Source organism: Hordeum vulgare, chromosome 7H (genome assembly GCF_904849725.1).
Source record: "Hordeum vulgare subsp. vulgare chromosome 7H, MorexV3_pseudomolecules_assembly, whole genome shotgun sequence".
NCBI lineage: Eukaryota > Viridiplantae > Streptophyta > Magnoliopsida > Poales > Poaceae > Hordeum > Hordeum vulgare.
The window spans coordinates 286,210,182-286,225,187 of record NC_058524.1 but is presented as its reverse complement, the minus strand read 5'-3'; the positions used below and the strand labels follow the sequence as shown (position 1 = coordinate 286,225,187).

Here is a 15,006-nt window from a genome sequence, read left to right as displayed (position 1 = left end):
GTCAGCTACTTTGATAGATGACAAAAAAATGGTCAGAAGACGGAACGGCCTTGCTAACGGACGACGTTAGCCTTTGTTGCCGTCTTCCTAACCTATACATGACAGCAAAATATGGCATTTTTTGCCGTCTTCCTAACCTATACATGAGAGCAAAATATGCCACATATTTTTCCGTCTTTTGAAGTTACACAAGACGGCAAACCACATGTTGGGGGCGCCACATTTATTTGCCGTCATGAACATGAAAGCAAAGAGAATAAATATACAATGTATATATACATATATAACATAATCCATACAGCATATATATATAACATAATCCATACAACATAAATATATGTAACATAATCCATAGAGCATATATATACATATATAACATAACACATCCATAATCCATACATCATATATACAAATATATAACATAATCCATACAACATATATATAAATATAACATAATCCATAGAGCATATATATAACATCCATAATCCATACATATAACACATCCATAATCTATACATCGTATATATAACATCCTTAATCCATACATCATATATATAACATCCTTAATCCATACAACATATAACACATCCATAATCCATACAGCATATAACACATCCATGTATATATAGCATAATCCATAGCACATCCATGTATATATAGCATAATCCATAACACATCCATGTCATAATATTTGGCATTACTACATAAAATTTGGCATTACGATAAATGTCTTCATGTCAATATCGTAGTCCAAAGAACATCCGTAGGACAACCTATAAAATGAAGTCATGCACCTATGTCAGATTTTGGCACACAATAAATAAAGGTTTTCATGTCCATAACAACAAAATAAGGTGCGCTAAATCATTTGTACCTAAATTAAATTTGTCGCCAGTCAATAGTTATAGATTCACAGAAAGAGTTCTGATTTTTTTTTCACTAGCTAGATGCCTGATGAAATCCCCGTTGGAGCCACTACCAAAGATACGAGGTAAAGTATAAGGACCTGATTATCATGTTTGAGAGTTATAGCCATAGTATATTTCGAGACTCATTAGATTGGTCCAAGTGTGACAGTCTGGTTATGCCTATAGAAATACTACAGACTTGTAGAACCAAGGGAAAACGATTTCGTCAAAAGACTAGTTATTGTCTGCTATCTGTCTAACTTAAATATAAAATAGAAAAACCATAAGATAGGATACCACTATTCTTCTTTACATCAATTTCAATCACCAGCTAACATCATATACCTATTATTTGCTACATATGACGCATATGTCTGATGTTGCTGGATTAATACATCTATTTTAGTTCAACAACATGTGAAGCATATATCATATTATCAAAGCAAGTAATTTCGGCATGTATGCCTCTATGGATCTCTCAGGTTTCTCTCTCAAACTCTCATCTCTTTCTTAAACTCTCCATATGAAAACAGATCGGTGTCTCTCCCAATTTTCAACCTGGAAGAGGGGAGTGGGGATATGGATCTCCAGCGCCCAGCCTATCACATTAATATTATTTTTCGCATCTACATCAGGTTCATGTTCTAGCACTGATTTATTCTGAATTTCTTTTTGCAGGTTCAGGACTTCAGATTTAGATTTAGTTGTTCCAATCGTACCTGCTACCTAAGCATATGATAGCGATGGAAAAGTAAAATCAGTGTTCCCTACCCCGCCAAAAACAATGACATGATATTAACAATTAGAGCATATTAACAATTCTTCTATGTCATTCTATGGGTTCAAATGGGTCAAATACATAGCTTCAAGTGGTCTCTAAATCATGAAGATCTCAAGTGGTCTCTACTTGTAAATGAGATATAGAGGCACTAACCAGAGCATATCTCAATGATGCGGAGAACCAGCAAGGTTAGTAGGACTTATCTCATCGCCGTGAATTTGGTCCACACACATGTTTAAAAGCTGGTCATCCTTCAAAAAAAAAGAATCACATGAGCATATACAATAATAGTATGAAACAAGGGAAAGAAAATTGTACAAATTTAACTAGTGTCAAGCGAGTAGTATGAAAAATATTGAGTTGCTGCGTCAAATGCAATTTCCATTTCTAGAAACAAAATGAATTTTCTATCTCAAATAATTACTTATTTTATGGATCAGATTGTATACATGAAGGTGGAACTGCATGACATGAATACAATAAGTTCATTGCAAGGGAGATTTACAAAATTCCCAGTAAATTACCAGAGCCGTTCGATGCACTACGAGATATGAACATGTGCTCTGCCTCTTTCCCAATCTCTCACGATGCTCCCCTTCTAAAGTTCAGAAAAGATTTTCTTTTGAATAACACACTCAATCTACACATAAGAAAGACTCACCAAAATTAGTGGAGTCCATCTTTTATAAAAAAAAGAGCATGTCTCCAATAACAAAAGACGTGATATAGTGCTATTAATCCTACAAGGAAACCAAATCACAACTAAAAAAAGAGCATGTCTCCAATAATAAAGATGCTTCCACATGCAAATTTATGGCATCATAAATTATGTTCTACTAGTGGCGAACCCGTGCGGTTGCACGGGCTAGTTATATGATTTTTTTTCTTATTATCAACATTATAGAAGATATGTATGCTATAAGGGAATGCTTACTCAAGTGAGTGAATCAATCCTAATGATTGGCGGTACACCAAATAAATTTCAATTAAACGATGTAACAACTCAAGAAAAATCAGAACAAAATAATAATGCATATCAGTTAAGTAGGAGATCACACATGATCAAGTTGCTTTTCCACTCTCCTGGCATGGTAAAATTATTGACCAAAAGTGGGTTGATCAAATTACAGGATATATGTCATAACTTTCCTCAATGCTTGCTTGTTAACCTACTTGTCCATAAGGGCTAGATTGACGTATTAATTCAGCACCATTAGTGTTCGTCGAAGTGGATCATTTTCTGGATGGATTATTTGACAACAACCCCATGTATATATGCTTGTGAGACATGACAACCGAATTAGCCCAATAGGGGTGGCTGACCGAAACCTAATGAGAAGATACACGTGAGCGAGAGAGAGACCAGAGAGTATGAGAGTAACCAATATCACCGTGCACAATAATTGTAATGTCGATCTAATGTTCTCATAATAAAATATGATAAACTTCGACATAGAATCTGCAGAAATTTTAAGGCCAAGCTCTTACCAATAATCAAACACAGCCCATTGAAGTGCAAACAATTGAAAGCATCTGTACCAAGGTTTCAAATGGTGCAGCTTCTTTAATATTGAGTAGAATGTTGCTAGATATAGTTAACCATTTGTACGCATACTCCTTTATTGAATAATGCATTAACACTATAACAGAAAGAGATGTTAAAACACTAAGAATCTCAAGCAGGTAAAAAATAGCGTTGATTATAGCAATATGTATAGCGTTAACATCGTCGAGGTAGTACCTGAGTTACATGATATTATGATGCACCATATTTATCATATGACTGGGTTGAATTGTTCTGGAGAATTTAGTCTCTCATGGGGACTCATGGAGAATACATCCAATAGAATAAGTAGCCACAACAAATATAACATAGTAATCTGTCGAGACTTCCAGTAAAGTAAGTTTTATTTTAAAAAACTAATATGTCAAAATAATTTGGCAGTGGAAGCTATAATAGTAGGTCATAAGATACATATACGTACCTTCTCAGTTGAGAGGCAAAATATCCATCATTTTGAGATGGCAGAATAACTCCATTAATTCCCTACAGTTACAGAGGTAGAACTTTGGGGTTTAGTAAAACACCATAAACTCTCTTGTACCGGCCATTTGAGGGTCCATTTAGTTTCCAGCTCTCCTCTCTCTCCCTGCTTCATAAAGCAAATATCAAACACACATGGATATCTGTGAAGATTATATTGCTTCAGTATTTTGTACATACAACTAAAAGTATTCGGCACTCAGGATATAGCTGATAGTTATTTCGAGATGCACAATATATAAGTTCAGTCTGCAGGACATGTAGGCCAGTGTGATTATGCTTTTCCCTAGCCTGGCTTCTCGATGGAGGGTCCTTGTACAGCTGCTAGAATCGCAGGTAGTTGCTGGGCAAACAACATCTTACACAAAAGAATGCAGTGGAAAAGCAGGTTAGTTTCTCCCCATGTAGCAGTGTACGCCAAAGTCTTGAGATGTTGCCCGCAGAAAAACAACACTTTGGAGATACGCCTATCATTGTCGGGATCGGGAGAGATCATTATTGGCTAAATTATGGGCATGATCGATCTGGAATTTCAGCAAGGGCCGCCAGATGTAGTGGACTTGATGAAACCGAATCCACAGCTACATAACCGAATCAAACAGAGAAGGGAGGGGGAGGGGAGAGGGGCGCACCTTCCCGTGTGCTAGGAGACGTGCTCGATGGATCTGGTCGGTAGGGAAGAGGAGAGGGCCTACCCACCAGCCATGTCGCCAGAGATGTCCGCGTCGGGATGGTTCTCCTTGATGAAGGAGCGTTCGCCTTGATTGAAAACATGCAGGAAAAATATCAGTTCTTTATTTGAGTAAGCAATGATTTGCTTTTGTTATAGCTGAAGCATCTTCTCTGATGAATATTTCATTCATGTTCATGCGTAGCAGTGAGTGGCTTGCCTCGGGAATCCGCCAAAACATTGGCTCATGGCGGATTTTTTTCAATCACGGGATTTTTTTCAAAGGAAGTTTCCATCCAAAACATTGCTCATCTTCCCTTTGTCCCGAACACTTGAGAATGAAAACTTTACAGAGGAATGACTTTCCTACGAGATTCCTGCAAATATCCCGTGTACCGAATAGGGCCTACATGCTTCTGCAGATGCAGTTGATTTCCTATTGCATTCCTCTCAGCATGCAGTTGATTTCCTACTGCATTCCTAATCCTATGTTTTCCCTTCCATTGACCTGAATAGCACCTGAGCATCTAGGCGAGTGGGGAGGGATCGTACCCAGAACTCAACAAAACTGGACTGACCTGCAACGTGAGAATGGGGAGACCGCAGCCCCGACCTGGATCCTTGGGCGGCACGGCGACCGGTGACCGGCGGTGGGACGACTGGCAGGGAGGCCCGACCGGCGGCGGGGCAACCAGCAGGGAGGCCCGACCGGCGACCGACGGTGGAGCGGCCGGATGGCCTACCCTCCCGCCATATCGCACACACCAACGGCGATGTCAACCGGTGAGGGCAGCAACGGCAGCCGGGGAGGTCACCGGCGGTGGCTGGCAGGCTCGCGGCGACTTGAGAGGAGAGGAGAGGGTCGGGCTGCGACCGGCGGGAGGAGAGGGCCGGGCTGCGACCGGCGGGGAGGCGTGAACTGGCCGGTCCCCTCACTCGCGGTGGGGCGGGAAAGGAGCGGAGAACGTCGGCGGCGGCCATTAGGGAGGCCGGAGGTGGCGACCGGGGAGTCCGGTGGCGGCGACAAGGGAGGCCGGCGGTGGTGGGAACCTATGCGCGAGAGGATTAGGTCACGAGAGGCGAGGTGCCGGGAGCAGTTTTCGATCTGGGCCAAGGTGGCTGGTTTTGATTTTATTTTTTTCACTCGTTGCCGTCTTCGGAGTAGAGCAGGAGACGGCAAAGATTTATTTGTTGCCGTCAGCTGGCCCAAATAAAAGACAGCAAATCATGTGTCCGTTTAGGCCCGTTAAACGCAGACGTGCATAGACTTTTGCCGTCAGCCCACGCGTAAGAAGACGGGAAAAATGCTACCTTTGCCGTCATCTGGCTAAATAATTGACGGCAAAACTTTATTTTGCCGTGTGTATTTTTTTGCCGTCTACTTTTTTTTATTTTTGACGATCGTATTTTTTTGCCGTCTACCCATGACGGCAAAGTAACCGTTTGCCGTCAACCCCGAGGATTTGCTGACGGCAAAGATTATACCTGTAGGCAAAATAGCTGATTCGTGTAGTGTGAGGGCCTTGTTTACGAGATCGCAGAAGGTCCAACATTCACAGACAAAAAGCTGATACTAAAGCGACTGCTGAAGTCATTCCATGGAGCGTTCCACCTTCGCAGCTTTAGTGGTGACATCTTCTGGTGCATACCTTGACAAAAGGTTAAACTTCTGCACGTACTCCTTGACTGTCATGCTGCCTTGCCTCACAGCACGGAATTCCTGCTTCTTAATGGTCATCATTTCACAGGGAATGTGAGCGGCGCAGAATCCTTCCTTGAAGACAGTCCAAGAGATAGCCCTGGCCATGCCACCAAGACAGTGAGAAGCATAAAGTACTTTCTCGCGGTCATCGATGCATTTAACCAACGCGAGGAGGTCTTCAATGGTGCGTATCCAGTCATTGGCATCCAAGAGTTCACTGGTCTTCGTAAATATGGGAGGCGTAGTCCTCATAAACTCAGACAGAGTAGAGCAACCGTTGCCATTTCCATTTTGTGGCGGATTGTTCAATAAGACTTGAGCCAACTCCTGGATGGTAGCATTGTTGGCTTGACGTTCCTCCCGGAGAGCCTAGTGGAACTAAGGCACGTTCATGCTCTCCGGGGGAGGTGGTTGCGGGGGAATGTCGCCTTGATGCTGCTCGAGGTGATCTCGATCTTGGGCAGACCCACCGGTTCCTGGCTGCTGGCTAGAAGTGCCAGTGCTGGGGTTGCCGAAGGTGCTGGTGCGATTTGAATTCACCATCCTGTTTGGGAGCAGACATGTCAATATTCTGAAATGGTCGGGGAATCATAAAGGGATGACGCGCCTAGATAAGGGGGTTTTGTACAGTGCATGTGTGTGAGACAAACAAAAAGGTTTTGAGGAACCTCATGCAAATACTCAATTAAAAAAGGTGATGCAGTCGCTTACAAGCTGCATAAGGCAGAAATACAGCTTGCATCAAGACATGAACAGGAAGCACACAACACTCGTGGTTCTCATGAACCAATACATGGACTCGACTTCGCATGGGGGACTCCTAACTTGCCGAAGACGTTCCTCTAAGTGGCGTACTGCTCGGTCTCATATGCAGGTTCTACAGGGTGTTCGTCTTCATCCTCGTTGGTGTCTTCCTCTTTCAGAGGTGCAGGGGATGGAAGAGGTCCATCACGGAGTCGCTTTTTGGCGAAGCGGTGAGGAGCTGAGTGTATTCTTCGGCGGTCAAATGGCGACTCTATATAGGAGTGGCCTGGAGCGGTGGTAGTCCTCCTCGGAAGGCAATGGTAGGCTTCCCTCCATGTGCTCCATCCTTTTTGACCTTGTGGGTCTTCATCTTTGCTAGGTGAAGTAGGTCGTTGACTTGGTGTAGTTCTTGGCAAAGCGTCAGAGATTCCTTGATCAGAAGGTGAGTTAGGGTGTCGGCGGAGAGGCTGTAGTAGGTCTAAAACCTGAGTGGCGTCCCGTCTTCCGGGGATGGGTTGAGTGTCCAAGTCCCGTCAATCCCGTCCTCAACAAAAGACAGTTGAGGAGTAGTCGGCTTGTTTCCATCTCGGGAAGGATATCATGGAGATGCACGAGCACCTCTCTTGGTGTTGTCTCCACTGCCAACATCAAATTCTCCATCTGTGGTCCTTCAATGAACCAACTAGTTGGGGAGTCATTTGCCTTCACTATCACGTCCACGTGATATTCCTTTGTGTCGGCGTTGACCCAGTGCTCGTGGTAGAGGAAAATGCGCGTGCGGCGTACTTGACACTTCTCCAGGCTGTCTGCCAAAAGTAGGGGAAAGCTAGTTTCCAGAAGCATCTCAAGTACGACGGCCATCTACAAGGTTTTCAGGAGAGGGTTAGAAATTTGTGGGTGGTATGAAATTGTAGTAGGGTGTAGAATTATCAAGTGTAAGGGTTGAGTGTGCTAATCGTCTCGGCTATTGTCCAAGCTACCTAAGGCTTCCTACAGTCAGGATGGCTCTATTACCAGCTCTGTGGGGACCCCGACTTACGAGTCGATATCGCCAAATGGAGATGCTCAGTGATCCCGGAGATCAGTGCTCATCGAACACACAGGTACTGAATATTAAGAGTCTTACATCCAAACATACCGTTTGATACAACAAATGACCATCATGATCAAGTCTCATAGGTAGGGCCTATAAAAGCAATCACATCGATACATCTACTAGCGGAACTCTTGGTAGTAAATAGGAGCCCATCACTACTGGAATTAGAGAATTCGCCATCTGCTGCTTCTTTGTCGTCTCTTGGCTGATGGCAAAGACCGTCTTTGCCATCAGCTACCAAAAACCAGACGGCAAAGAGCAGGCTGATGGCAAATATACTCTTTTCCATCAGTCTGATATTTGCCGTGTGCGAGCTGATGGCAAAGAGCATGTAGGCCGACGGGAAAGAGCACGGGGTGGCCCACCCCGCACCCCCTCTCTCCCCATAATAGGCTCTCTCTTTGCCGTCTTCCTTATACCTCTTTGCCATCAGGGGGAAGACATCAAAGAGGATGGTGCCCTAACGGTCGTCGCCCCCACCCACACCCCTCTCTCCCTTAACGGTCATCGCCCCCACCCCACACACCCCCTCTCTCCCCTAACGGATCTCTTTCTCTCACCCCCGAAACCCCCACCGCCGCCGGAGGTCGCCGTCCCCTCCTCCCATGCGCGAACCGTTGCCGGAGCTCGCCCCTTCTCCACCACCGCGCCCTCCTACTCACCGGGCCCTCCTCCTCCCTACGCCCTCCTCCACCACCGCCCCCTCCTCCACCACCGCGCCCTCCTCCTCCCCGGGACCTCCTCCTCCACCACCATCGTTGAAGCTAGCCTCTTTTCCACCACCGCCCCCTCCTCCTCCCCACAACCCCCTCCTTCACCATCGCGCCGCCCCTCCTCCACCACTATCCCTTCCTCGCAGCGCACCGCCTCCTCCCCGCGCCCACCTCCTCTACAGGCATCCTCCCTGCACCATCCTCATCGCCCGGCCACCCCCCTCCCGTGAGTCCCTATTTTTTTCCTTTTTCCTTTAATTATTTAATTAGGTTAGTTAGGTTAGTTGTTCATTACCTACTGTTAATTAGGTTAGTTAGGTTAGTGGTAATGCCCATTTAAATTTTGGATCTTGTTTGTGTTAGTTTTTAGTTGGTAAGTTAGTTAATTAGTAGATTTAGTGATAGTTTAGTTAGTTGGTAGATTCTATTTAGTTAGTTGGTCGTTTAGTTAGTTAATTAGTAGATTTTTTGTACCCAAGGCCTGACAACAGACAAGTTTCACTACGAAGCTCCCATACACCTACACTAGCTAGCTTATGCACGGCCATATTACCCAAACGACGAATCCAAGTGACCTTGAACTCGTCGAAAGAACTAAGCATTGTCTTGATATCTTGTACCCAAGGCCCGACAGTAGACAAGTTCCAATCTAGATGATTATTATTCGCCACCAGTGCCCTCCTATCCAGTTCCAAATGTGGTCGTTGGATGTTAGGACAAACAGCCACCTGTAGTGCCCTTCTGCATGGCAACGCTTCTACCGCTTCGGGATCAGTAATGCCTGGGAACAAATGGCTAACTATGGCCAAGAACACCGCATTGTGATCCCTGAATACTGCCCCACCACCACCGGTTGTTCCTTGCTTTGAGACCGCGCCATCGGAGTTTATTTTTACCCATCCATTGACAGGAGGCTCCCATTTCTGGATGGTTTTTGGATCCGGCTGTGACACCCTTGTCTCGTTCGCTGCTTTCCAATCTGACAGTTGCAACTTCAGAGAATCTATTATTTCATATGGCTGCTGCAGCTTCCGCCCCTCCCTTGTGTTGTTTCTGGCGAGTCATAGCCCGTAAGTTGCCTATAGCATGAGCTCCTTCTGATCGTTAGTAGCGGCAGCGACCATTCAAGCAACCAAGATGAGAGAGCCTTCTAGGAGGTCAAATGAACCGGTGGACTAGCCACCATCACGCCCACCTCCTCTTTCATTAGTTGCCAGAATGTGACCGAGTGTTGACTAGTGGTAGATTCTGTTAATTAGTAGATTTAGTAGGTAGTTTAGTGGTAGATTCTATTTTGTTAATTTGTGGTAGCTAGATTCTTCTTTAGTTACTTAGTGGTAGATTCTGTTTTTGTTATTTTGTTGTTGTTTAGTGCTATATAGGTTTAGCGATAGGTTTAGTGCTCGGTTAAGTAGATAAGGGAAGAAGAATAAGAAGAAGAATAAGAGGAGGAGGAGGAGGAGGAGGAGGAGAAAAAGAAGAAGAAAAAGAAAAAGAGGAGAGAGGAGAAGAATAAAGAAGAGAAAAAAGGAAAAGAAGGAAGAAGAAGAATAAGAAGAATAAGAAGGAAACGAAGGAAGAAGAACAAGAAGAAGAAGAAGAGAAGAAGAAGAAGAAGAAGATGATGAAGAAGAAGAGAATAAGAATAATAATAATAATAATAAGAATAAGTAGAAAAAGAAGAAAAGGAAGGAAGGAAGAGGAAGAAGAAGAAGAATAAGAAGAAAAGGAAGAAGAGAAAAATAACAAGATGATGAAGAAGAAAACGAAACCTTGACACCACGACACCCGACACAATGCCCCGAAACCCCGACACAACGCCCCGACATGACATCTCGACAACACCCTGGCACGATTTTTTATGGAACCCTAGATGACATCCATATAGGTCATATATTTGTGTTAGGTCATATATTTTTCGATTTTATTAATGAACACAAAATATTTGTGTTGTTCGGGTGGATTTACATGTGACATTTGTCTCGTCGCTATGAGGCCTGCTGTGCGAAGACGTCCCTATGCGTTCTACGAGCTCCGCCCCTGCATTCGTGGGTGAGTACAAATGTCATCTCCTCCTCGCCCCTTCATTTGATGTGGGTCGGTCTTCGGATGAAACTTGCTTGATATAGGCAATTAAATTAATTTATCAGTATGCGTGACCAGTATGCGTGTCCCGTTCGAAAGGGTTACAGTTGTATATATGCATGCATTTGCATATATTTAGAACCGTGATTCTTCCGAGTTGTCCAACGTTATCCATGGATAGCCCGAGTATGTGTAGATTGGGTTCGTTTTCCCATATGCTTTGTTCCGGATCCGATGCATAATTTCGTCAGTGCCTCCCTATTGTTGTCCGGATACGCATCCTCTATGTTTATTGCGGAGACATGTATCAGGATAACAGCCGGGAGGTGCTGCCAATTTGCGTTGGATCCGGAGCAGAGCATGGGAAAACGAACCCAATCTACACATACTCGGGTGGGATTAGGACCTATCTTTACCTATTAGCGTGTAGTTTGCATGGACGTAATAAAACTGGCAAACTTGATTAACTAATGAATATATGCTGAATTATATATAAATATATTTGTTGTGTGTTTAGTAACTAGGCAAGATGAGTGATCGTGCGTGGATGTACACCAGTCACCCTAGTAGAAAGAGATGACGAAAGAATGGTTTCTAAAAACCAAGGAGTTTGTGAAAGCCGCATTTGCAAATGGCCAGGAAACAAACTGGTGACCTTGTCCTCGATGCGACAACTATAAAAAGAGGACAAAGGCTGTAATGATTAAACACCTGCAGAGGAGGGGTTTTAAGCCTAATTATACGGTGTGGACATTTCATGGTGAGTCTATACAACGCACCAGAGCTGAGGTGGTTCGTCGTCGCACCAACGAGCATGGTACCGGGATCGAAGACATGGTGCAAGACTTTGATGATGCTCGGGATTCGAAAGATGAGATGGAGGAATCTGCAATGGCCTTTTATGAAATGTTGGAGTCTTCAAAACGTCCCCTCCACGAGCACACTGAGCTTTGTCAGTTGGATGCCATTGCACAAGTAATGGCTCTGAAGGCTCAGTTCAACTTGGGAATAGAATGCTATGACGCGATTATGACACTATTTGGACGCTTTCTACCGAAAGTCCACGTCATGCTTGCAAACCTATACCAGTCGGACAAAATACTTCATGTACTTAAGTTGCCCTATGAGAAGATATATGCCTGTGAGAATGGATGTGCCTTATTTAGGAAGGAGTATGCACACTTGGACTATTGTACCATTTGCAAGTCTTGCAGGTATCTTGTGATAGACAACTATATGGGTGAGAAGAGGCAGACTAAAATTGCAGTTAATGTTCTTGGGTATATGCCAATCATACCAAGGCTTCAACGTCTTTTCATCGTCGAAGAGAAAGCGAGACAAATGACATGGCACCAATTGGGCAAAAGAACTGAACTAGATGCAGATGGGAATAAGATGGCGGTACACATATCAAATGGGGAAGCGTGGAAAGAGTTCGATAGATTGCATCAGGATAAAGTGGCAGATCCAAGGAATCCTCGAGTCTACGTCGCCACGGATGGTTTTAATCCCTTCGGCATGACGGCAACCTAATAAAGTTGTTGGCCTGTATTTTTCATTCCACTCAAGCTCCCCCCCGGGGCAGATTATGCAAAGAAAGAACATATTTCTGACGTTGATAATTCCTGGGCCCAACTATCTGAGGAAGAATATGAATGTGTACATGCAGCCGCTTAAGGATGAATTGGAAGAAGCTTGGGATAATTGGGTCAAGATATACGATGCCACTAGAAAAGAGAACTTTAAAATGCATGTGTGGTACATGTATTCTATGCATGACTTGTCGGCCTATGCGCTATTCTCTGGATGGTGTGTGCATGGAAGGTTCCGGAGCCACACATGCAAGGAAGCTCTTTAGTTTCATTGGTTGTAGGAGGGTCAGAAGTATTCTTGCTTTGACTTGCATAGACAGTTCCTGGATCCTAACCATCAGTTCAGAAAAGACAAGAAGAACTTCACCAAAGGTAAAGTTGTCAAAAACATGGCACCACCTGTGTTGACAGGCCAACTGGTCGTGGATTAGTTAAACACCCTCGAGCCTGATCCAGAGCATCCAGGGTATTCGAAGGGGTATAATTCAAAACACGCCTGGACTCACAAGCCATGCTTGTGGGATCTGCCTTACTTCAAAGACCTCCTTCTTCCACACAATATCCTCATGATGCACAATGAAAATAATATCGGAGAGACTATGTTTGGTACATTGTTCGACATAGATGGGAAGACAAAGGATAATACTAAGGCTAGAGTCGATCAAGAGACACTATGTCATAGACCGTCACAAAACATGCGAGAAGGCAAAAGAAAGCAGAAGTGGTCGAAGCCAAAGGCCTGGTTCAATCTTGAAAGGCCAGCTATGAGGGAAATTATTTTGGGGGTCAAAATGCACTTGATCTTCCCCGATGGGTATGAAGAGAATCTAAAGAGGGGAGAGAGTCTAGAAAAATTAAAAATCTTTGGTCTCAAGAGTCATGATTGGCACATATGACTTGAGCGAGTAATGTCAGTGATGTTACGTGGCTTTATTCCTCACGATGAATGGCTAGTATTGGCGGAGCTGAGCTATTTCTTTCGTTTTCTTTGTGTGAAAGAATTGTCGCCTGGCGTGGTAGATGCATGGAGAAGTTTGGACCGGAGTTGCTGTGCAAGTTAGAGAAGATCTTTCCACCGGGCTTGTTTAGTCCAATGCAGCATTTGAATTTACATCTACCGACCGAAGCAACATTGGGTGGGCCCGTGCAAAATCATTGGTGCTATGCAGCTGAGAGGATGTAGAAGACGCTTCGAGCTGAATGTAAAAATAAGTGTAGAATTGAAGCATCGATGGCTGAGGCATTCATTACTTAGGAGGTGGCAAACTTTTTGATAGCACGCTACGAAGCCAAAAATCATCATTTGCATAATTTGAAGCCTCGGTACAATGATGCAGACCCTAAAAAAGGTGGATCCAACCTCAGCCTATTCAAAGGGAAGCTCGCACCAGCCGGTGCTTCGAAAAAAATAACATTGGATGTCGAAGAATGGCGGAACATTTCGTTGTATATCTTCAACAACCTAACAGAAGTAAGGCCGTACATCGAGTAAGTTCTCGGCATATTTTTCCGTAACTTCTAATTCCTTTGAACTGCTCTTATTCCTAGATATTTCTTACAACTGATACATTGTCAAATTCTCGGATGGAGCGGTGATCCAAAATGATTCTATCGAAGAGTATGAGCTTCTATGAAAGCATGGAGGCGGCTATCCCGGTTTCATCTCTTGGGTTCAAACAAACGGTAATTATCAATAATGGACCATTTCATTTCTTGTTCTCACTTGCGGCTAATGCAAAAATCATTTCGTATTAAACTTGTAGGCTAATTCAGAGTCTATGGACGCCAAATTGAGACAAGCTGCTAATGGTTTTGACTATAAGGTCTGTTCATTTGAGAAATACAACATCAACGGGTATCTCTTTCGTACCTTTGGCAAATAGCTATCTATGCCCGAATGGAAATCTACAAATTGTTGTGTCTCTGCTATCGGCGAAGGTGGTATCGAGTATTATGGAAGAGTTGAAAGAATTTATGAACTTCAATTCTATGGTGAAAACCCACCGAATGTCGTCGTCTTCAAATGTTATTGGTTCTAGCCAAAGGAGACTAAAGGACTCATGAACATATAGGACTAGTCAAAATCAATCCAAACACCCATTTAGATGTTCCCGATGTCTATATTACGGCTCAACAGGCGACCCAAGTTTTCTATCTACCTTGGGCATCCCAAACTGATAAGAATCTGGAAGGTTGGTATGTTATTTATGAAGTGCCGCCACGTGTTATACCACCTCCCCCAAATGAACAGGATTATGAACCTCACATTAACCCAGACACATATGATGGAGAATTCTTCCAAGAAACGTTTCAAGAATCGCCGTGCTTCACCCCAGAACATGGAAGTAGACAGCGACAATGAATCCGACTTCACCCCTGAGCCGGAACCAGCAGAGCTGGAACTAGAAGGGGTTACTGATGCGGATGACCTGTCCATGCTTGACCGATTACAAAAAGGTCTTCCACAACTTCATGTCGTTGAACCCGATGAGCACATCATTCAAGAAGACATGCGTGATAGTGATGATGATGATGCATTTATTGATGATGGTTATTAGTTTGTATGCATCCCAACTTAAATTATATATGTACATATTATTATTCATGTCAGTTATTCATTTTTTTATGTTGTACTAATTTATTTTAATCTTTACCATGGCAGGTCAGCACG

The 15,006-nt window shown here is 43.7% G+C and overlaps 1 long non-coding RNA gene across 1 annotated transcript; it reads right to left on the bottom strand.

Annotated features, from left to right (window-relative positions):
* Positions 1–527: 527 nt before the first annotated feature.
* On the bottom strand, positions 528–4,495 carry LOC123413602. Its single transcript, XR_006613771.1, has 5 exons — positions 3,675–4,495; positions 3,178–3,569; positions 2,214–2,329; positions 1,843–1,940; positions 528–773 (listed from the first exon to the last, which is right to left on the bottom strand). It is a non-coding gene; the product is annotated as an uncharacterized LOC123413602 (long non-coding RNA).
* Between the last annotated feature and the right edge of the window lie 10,511 nt (positions 4,496–15,006).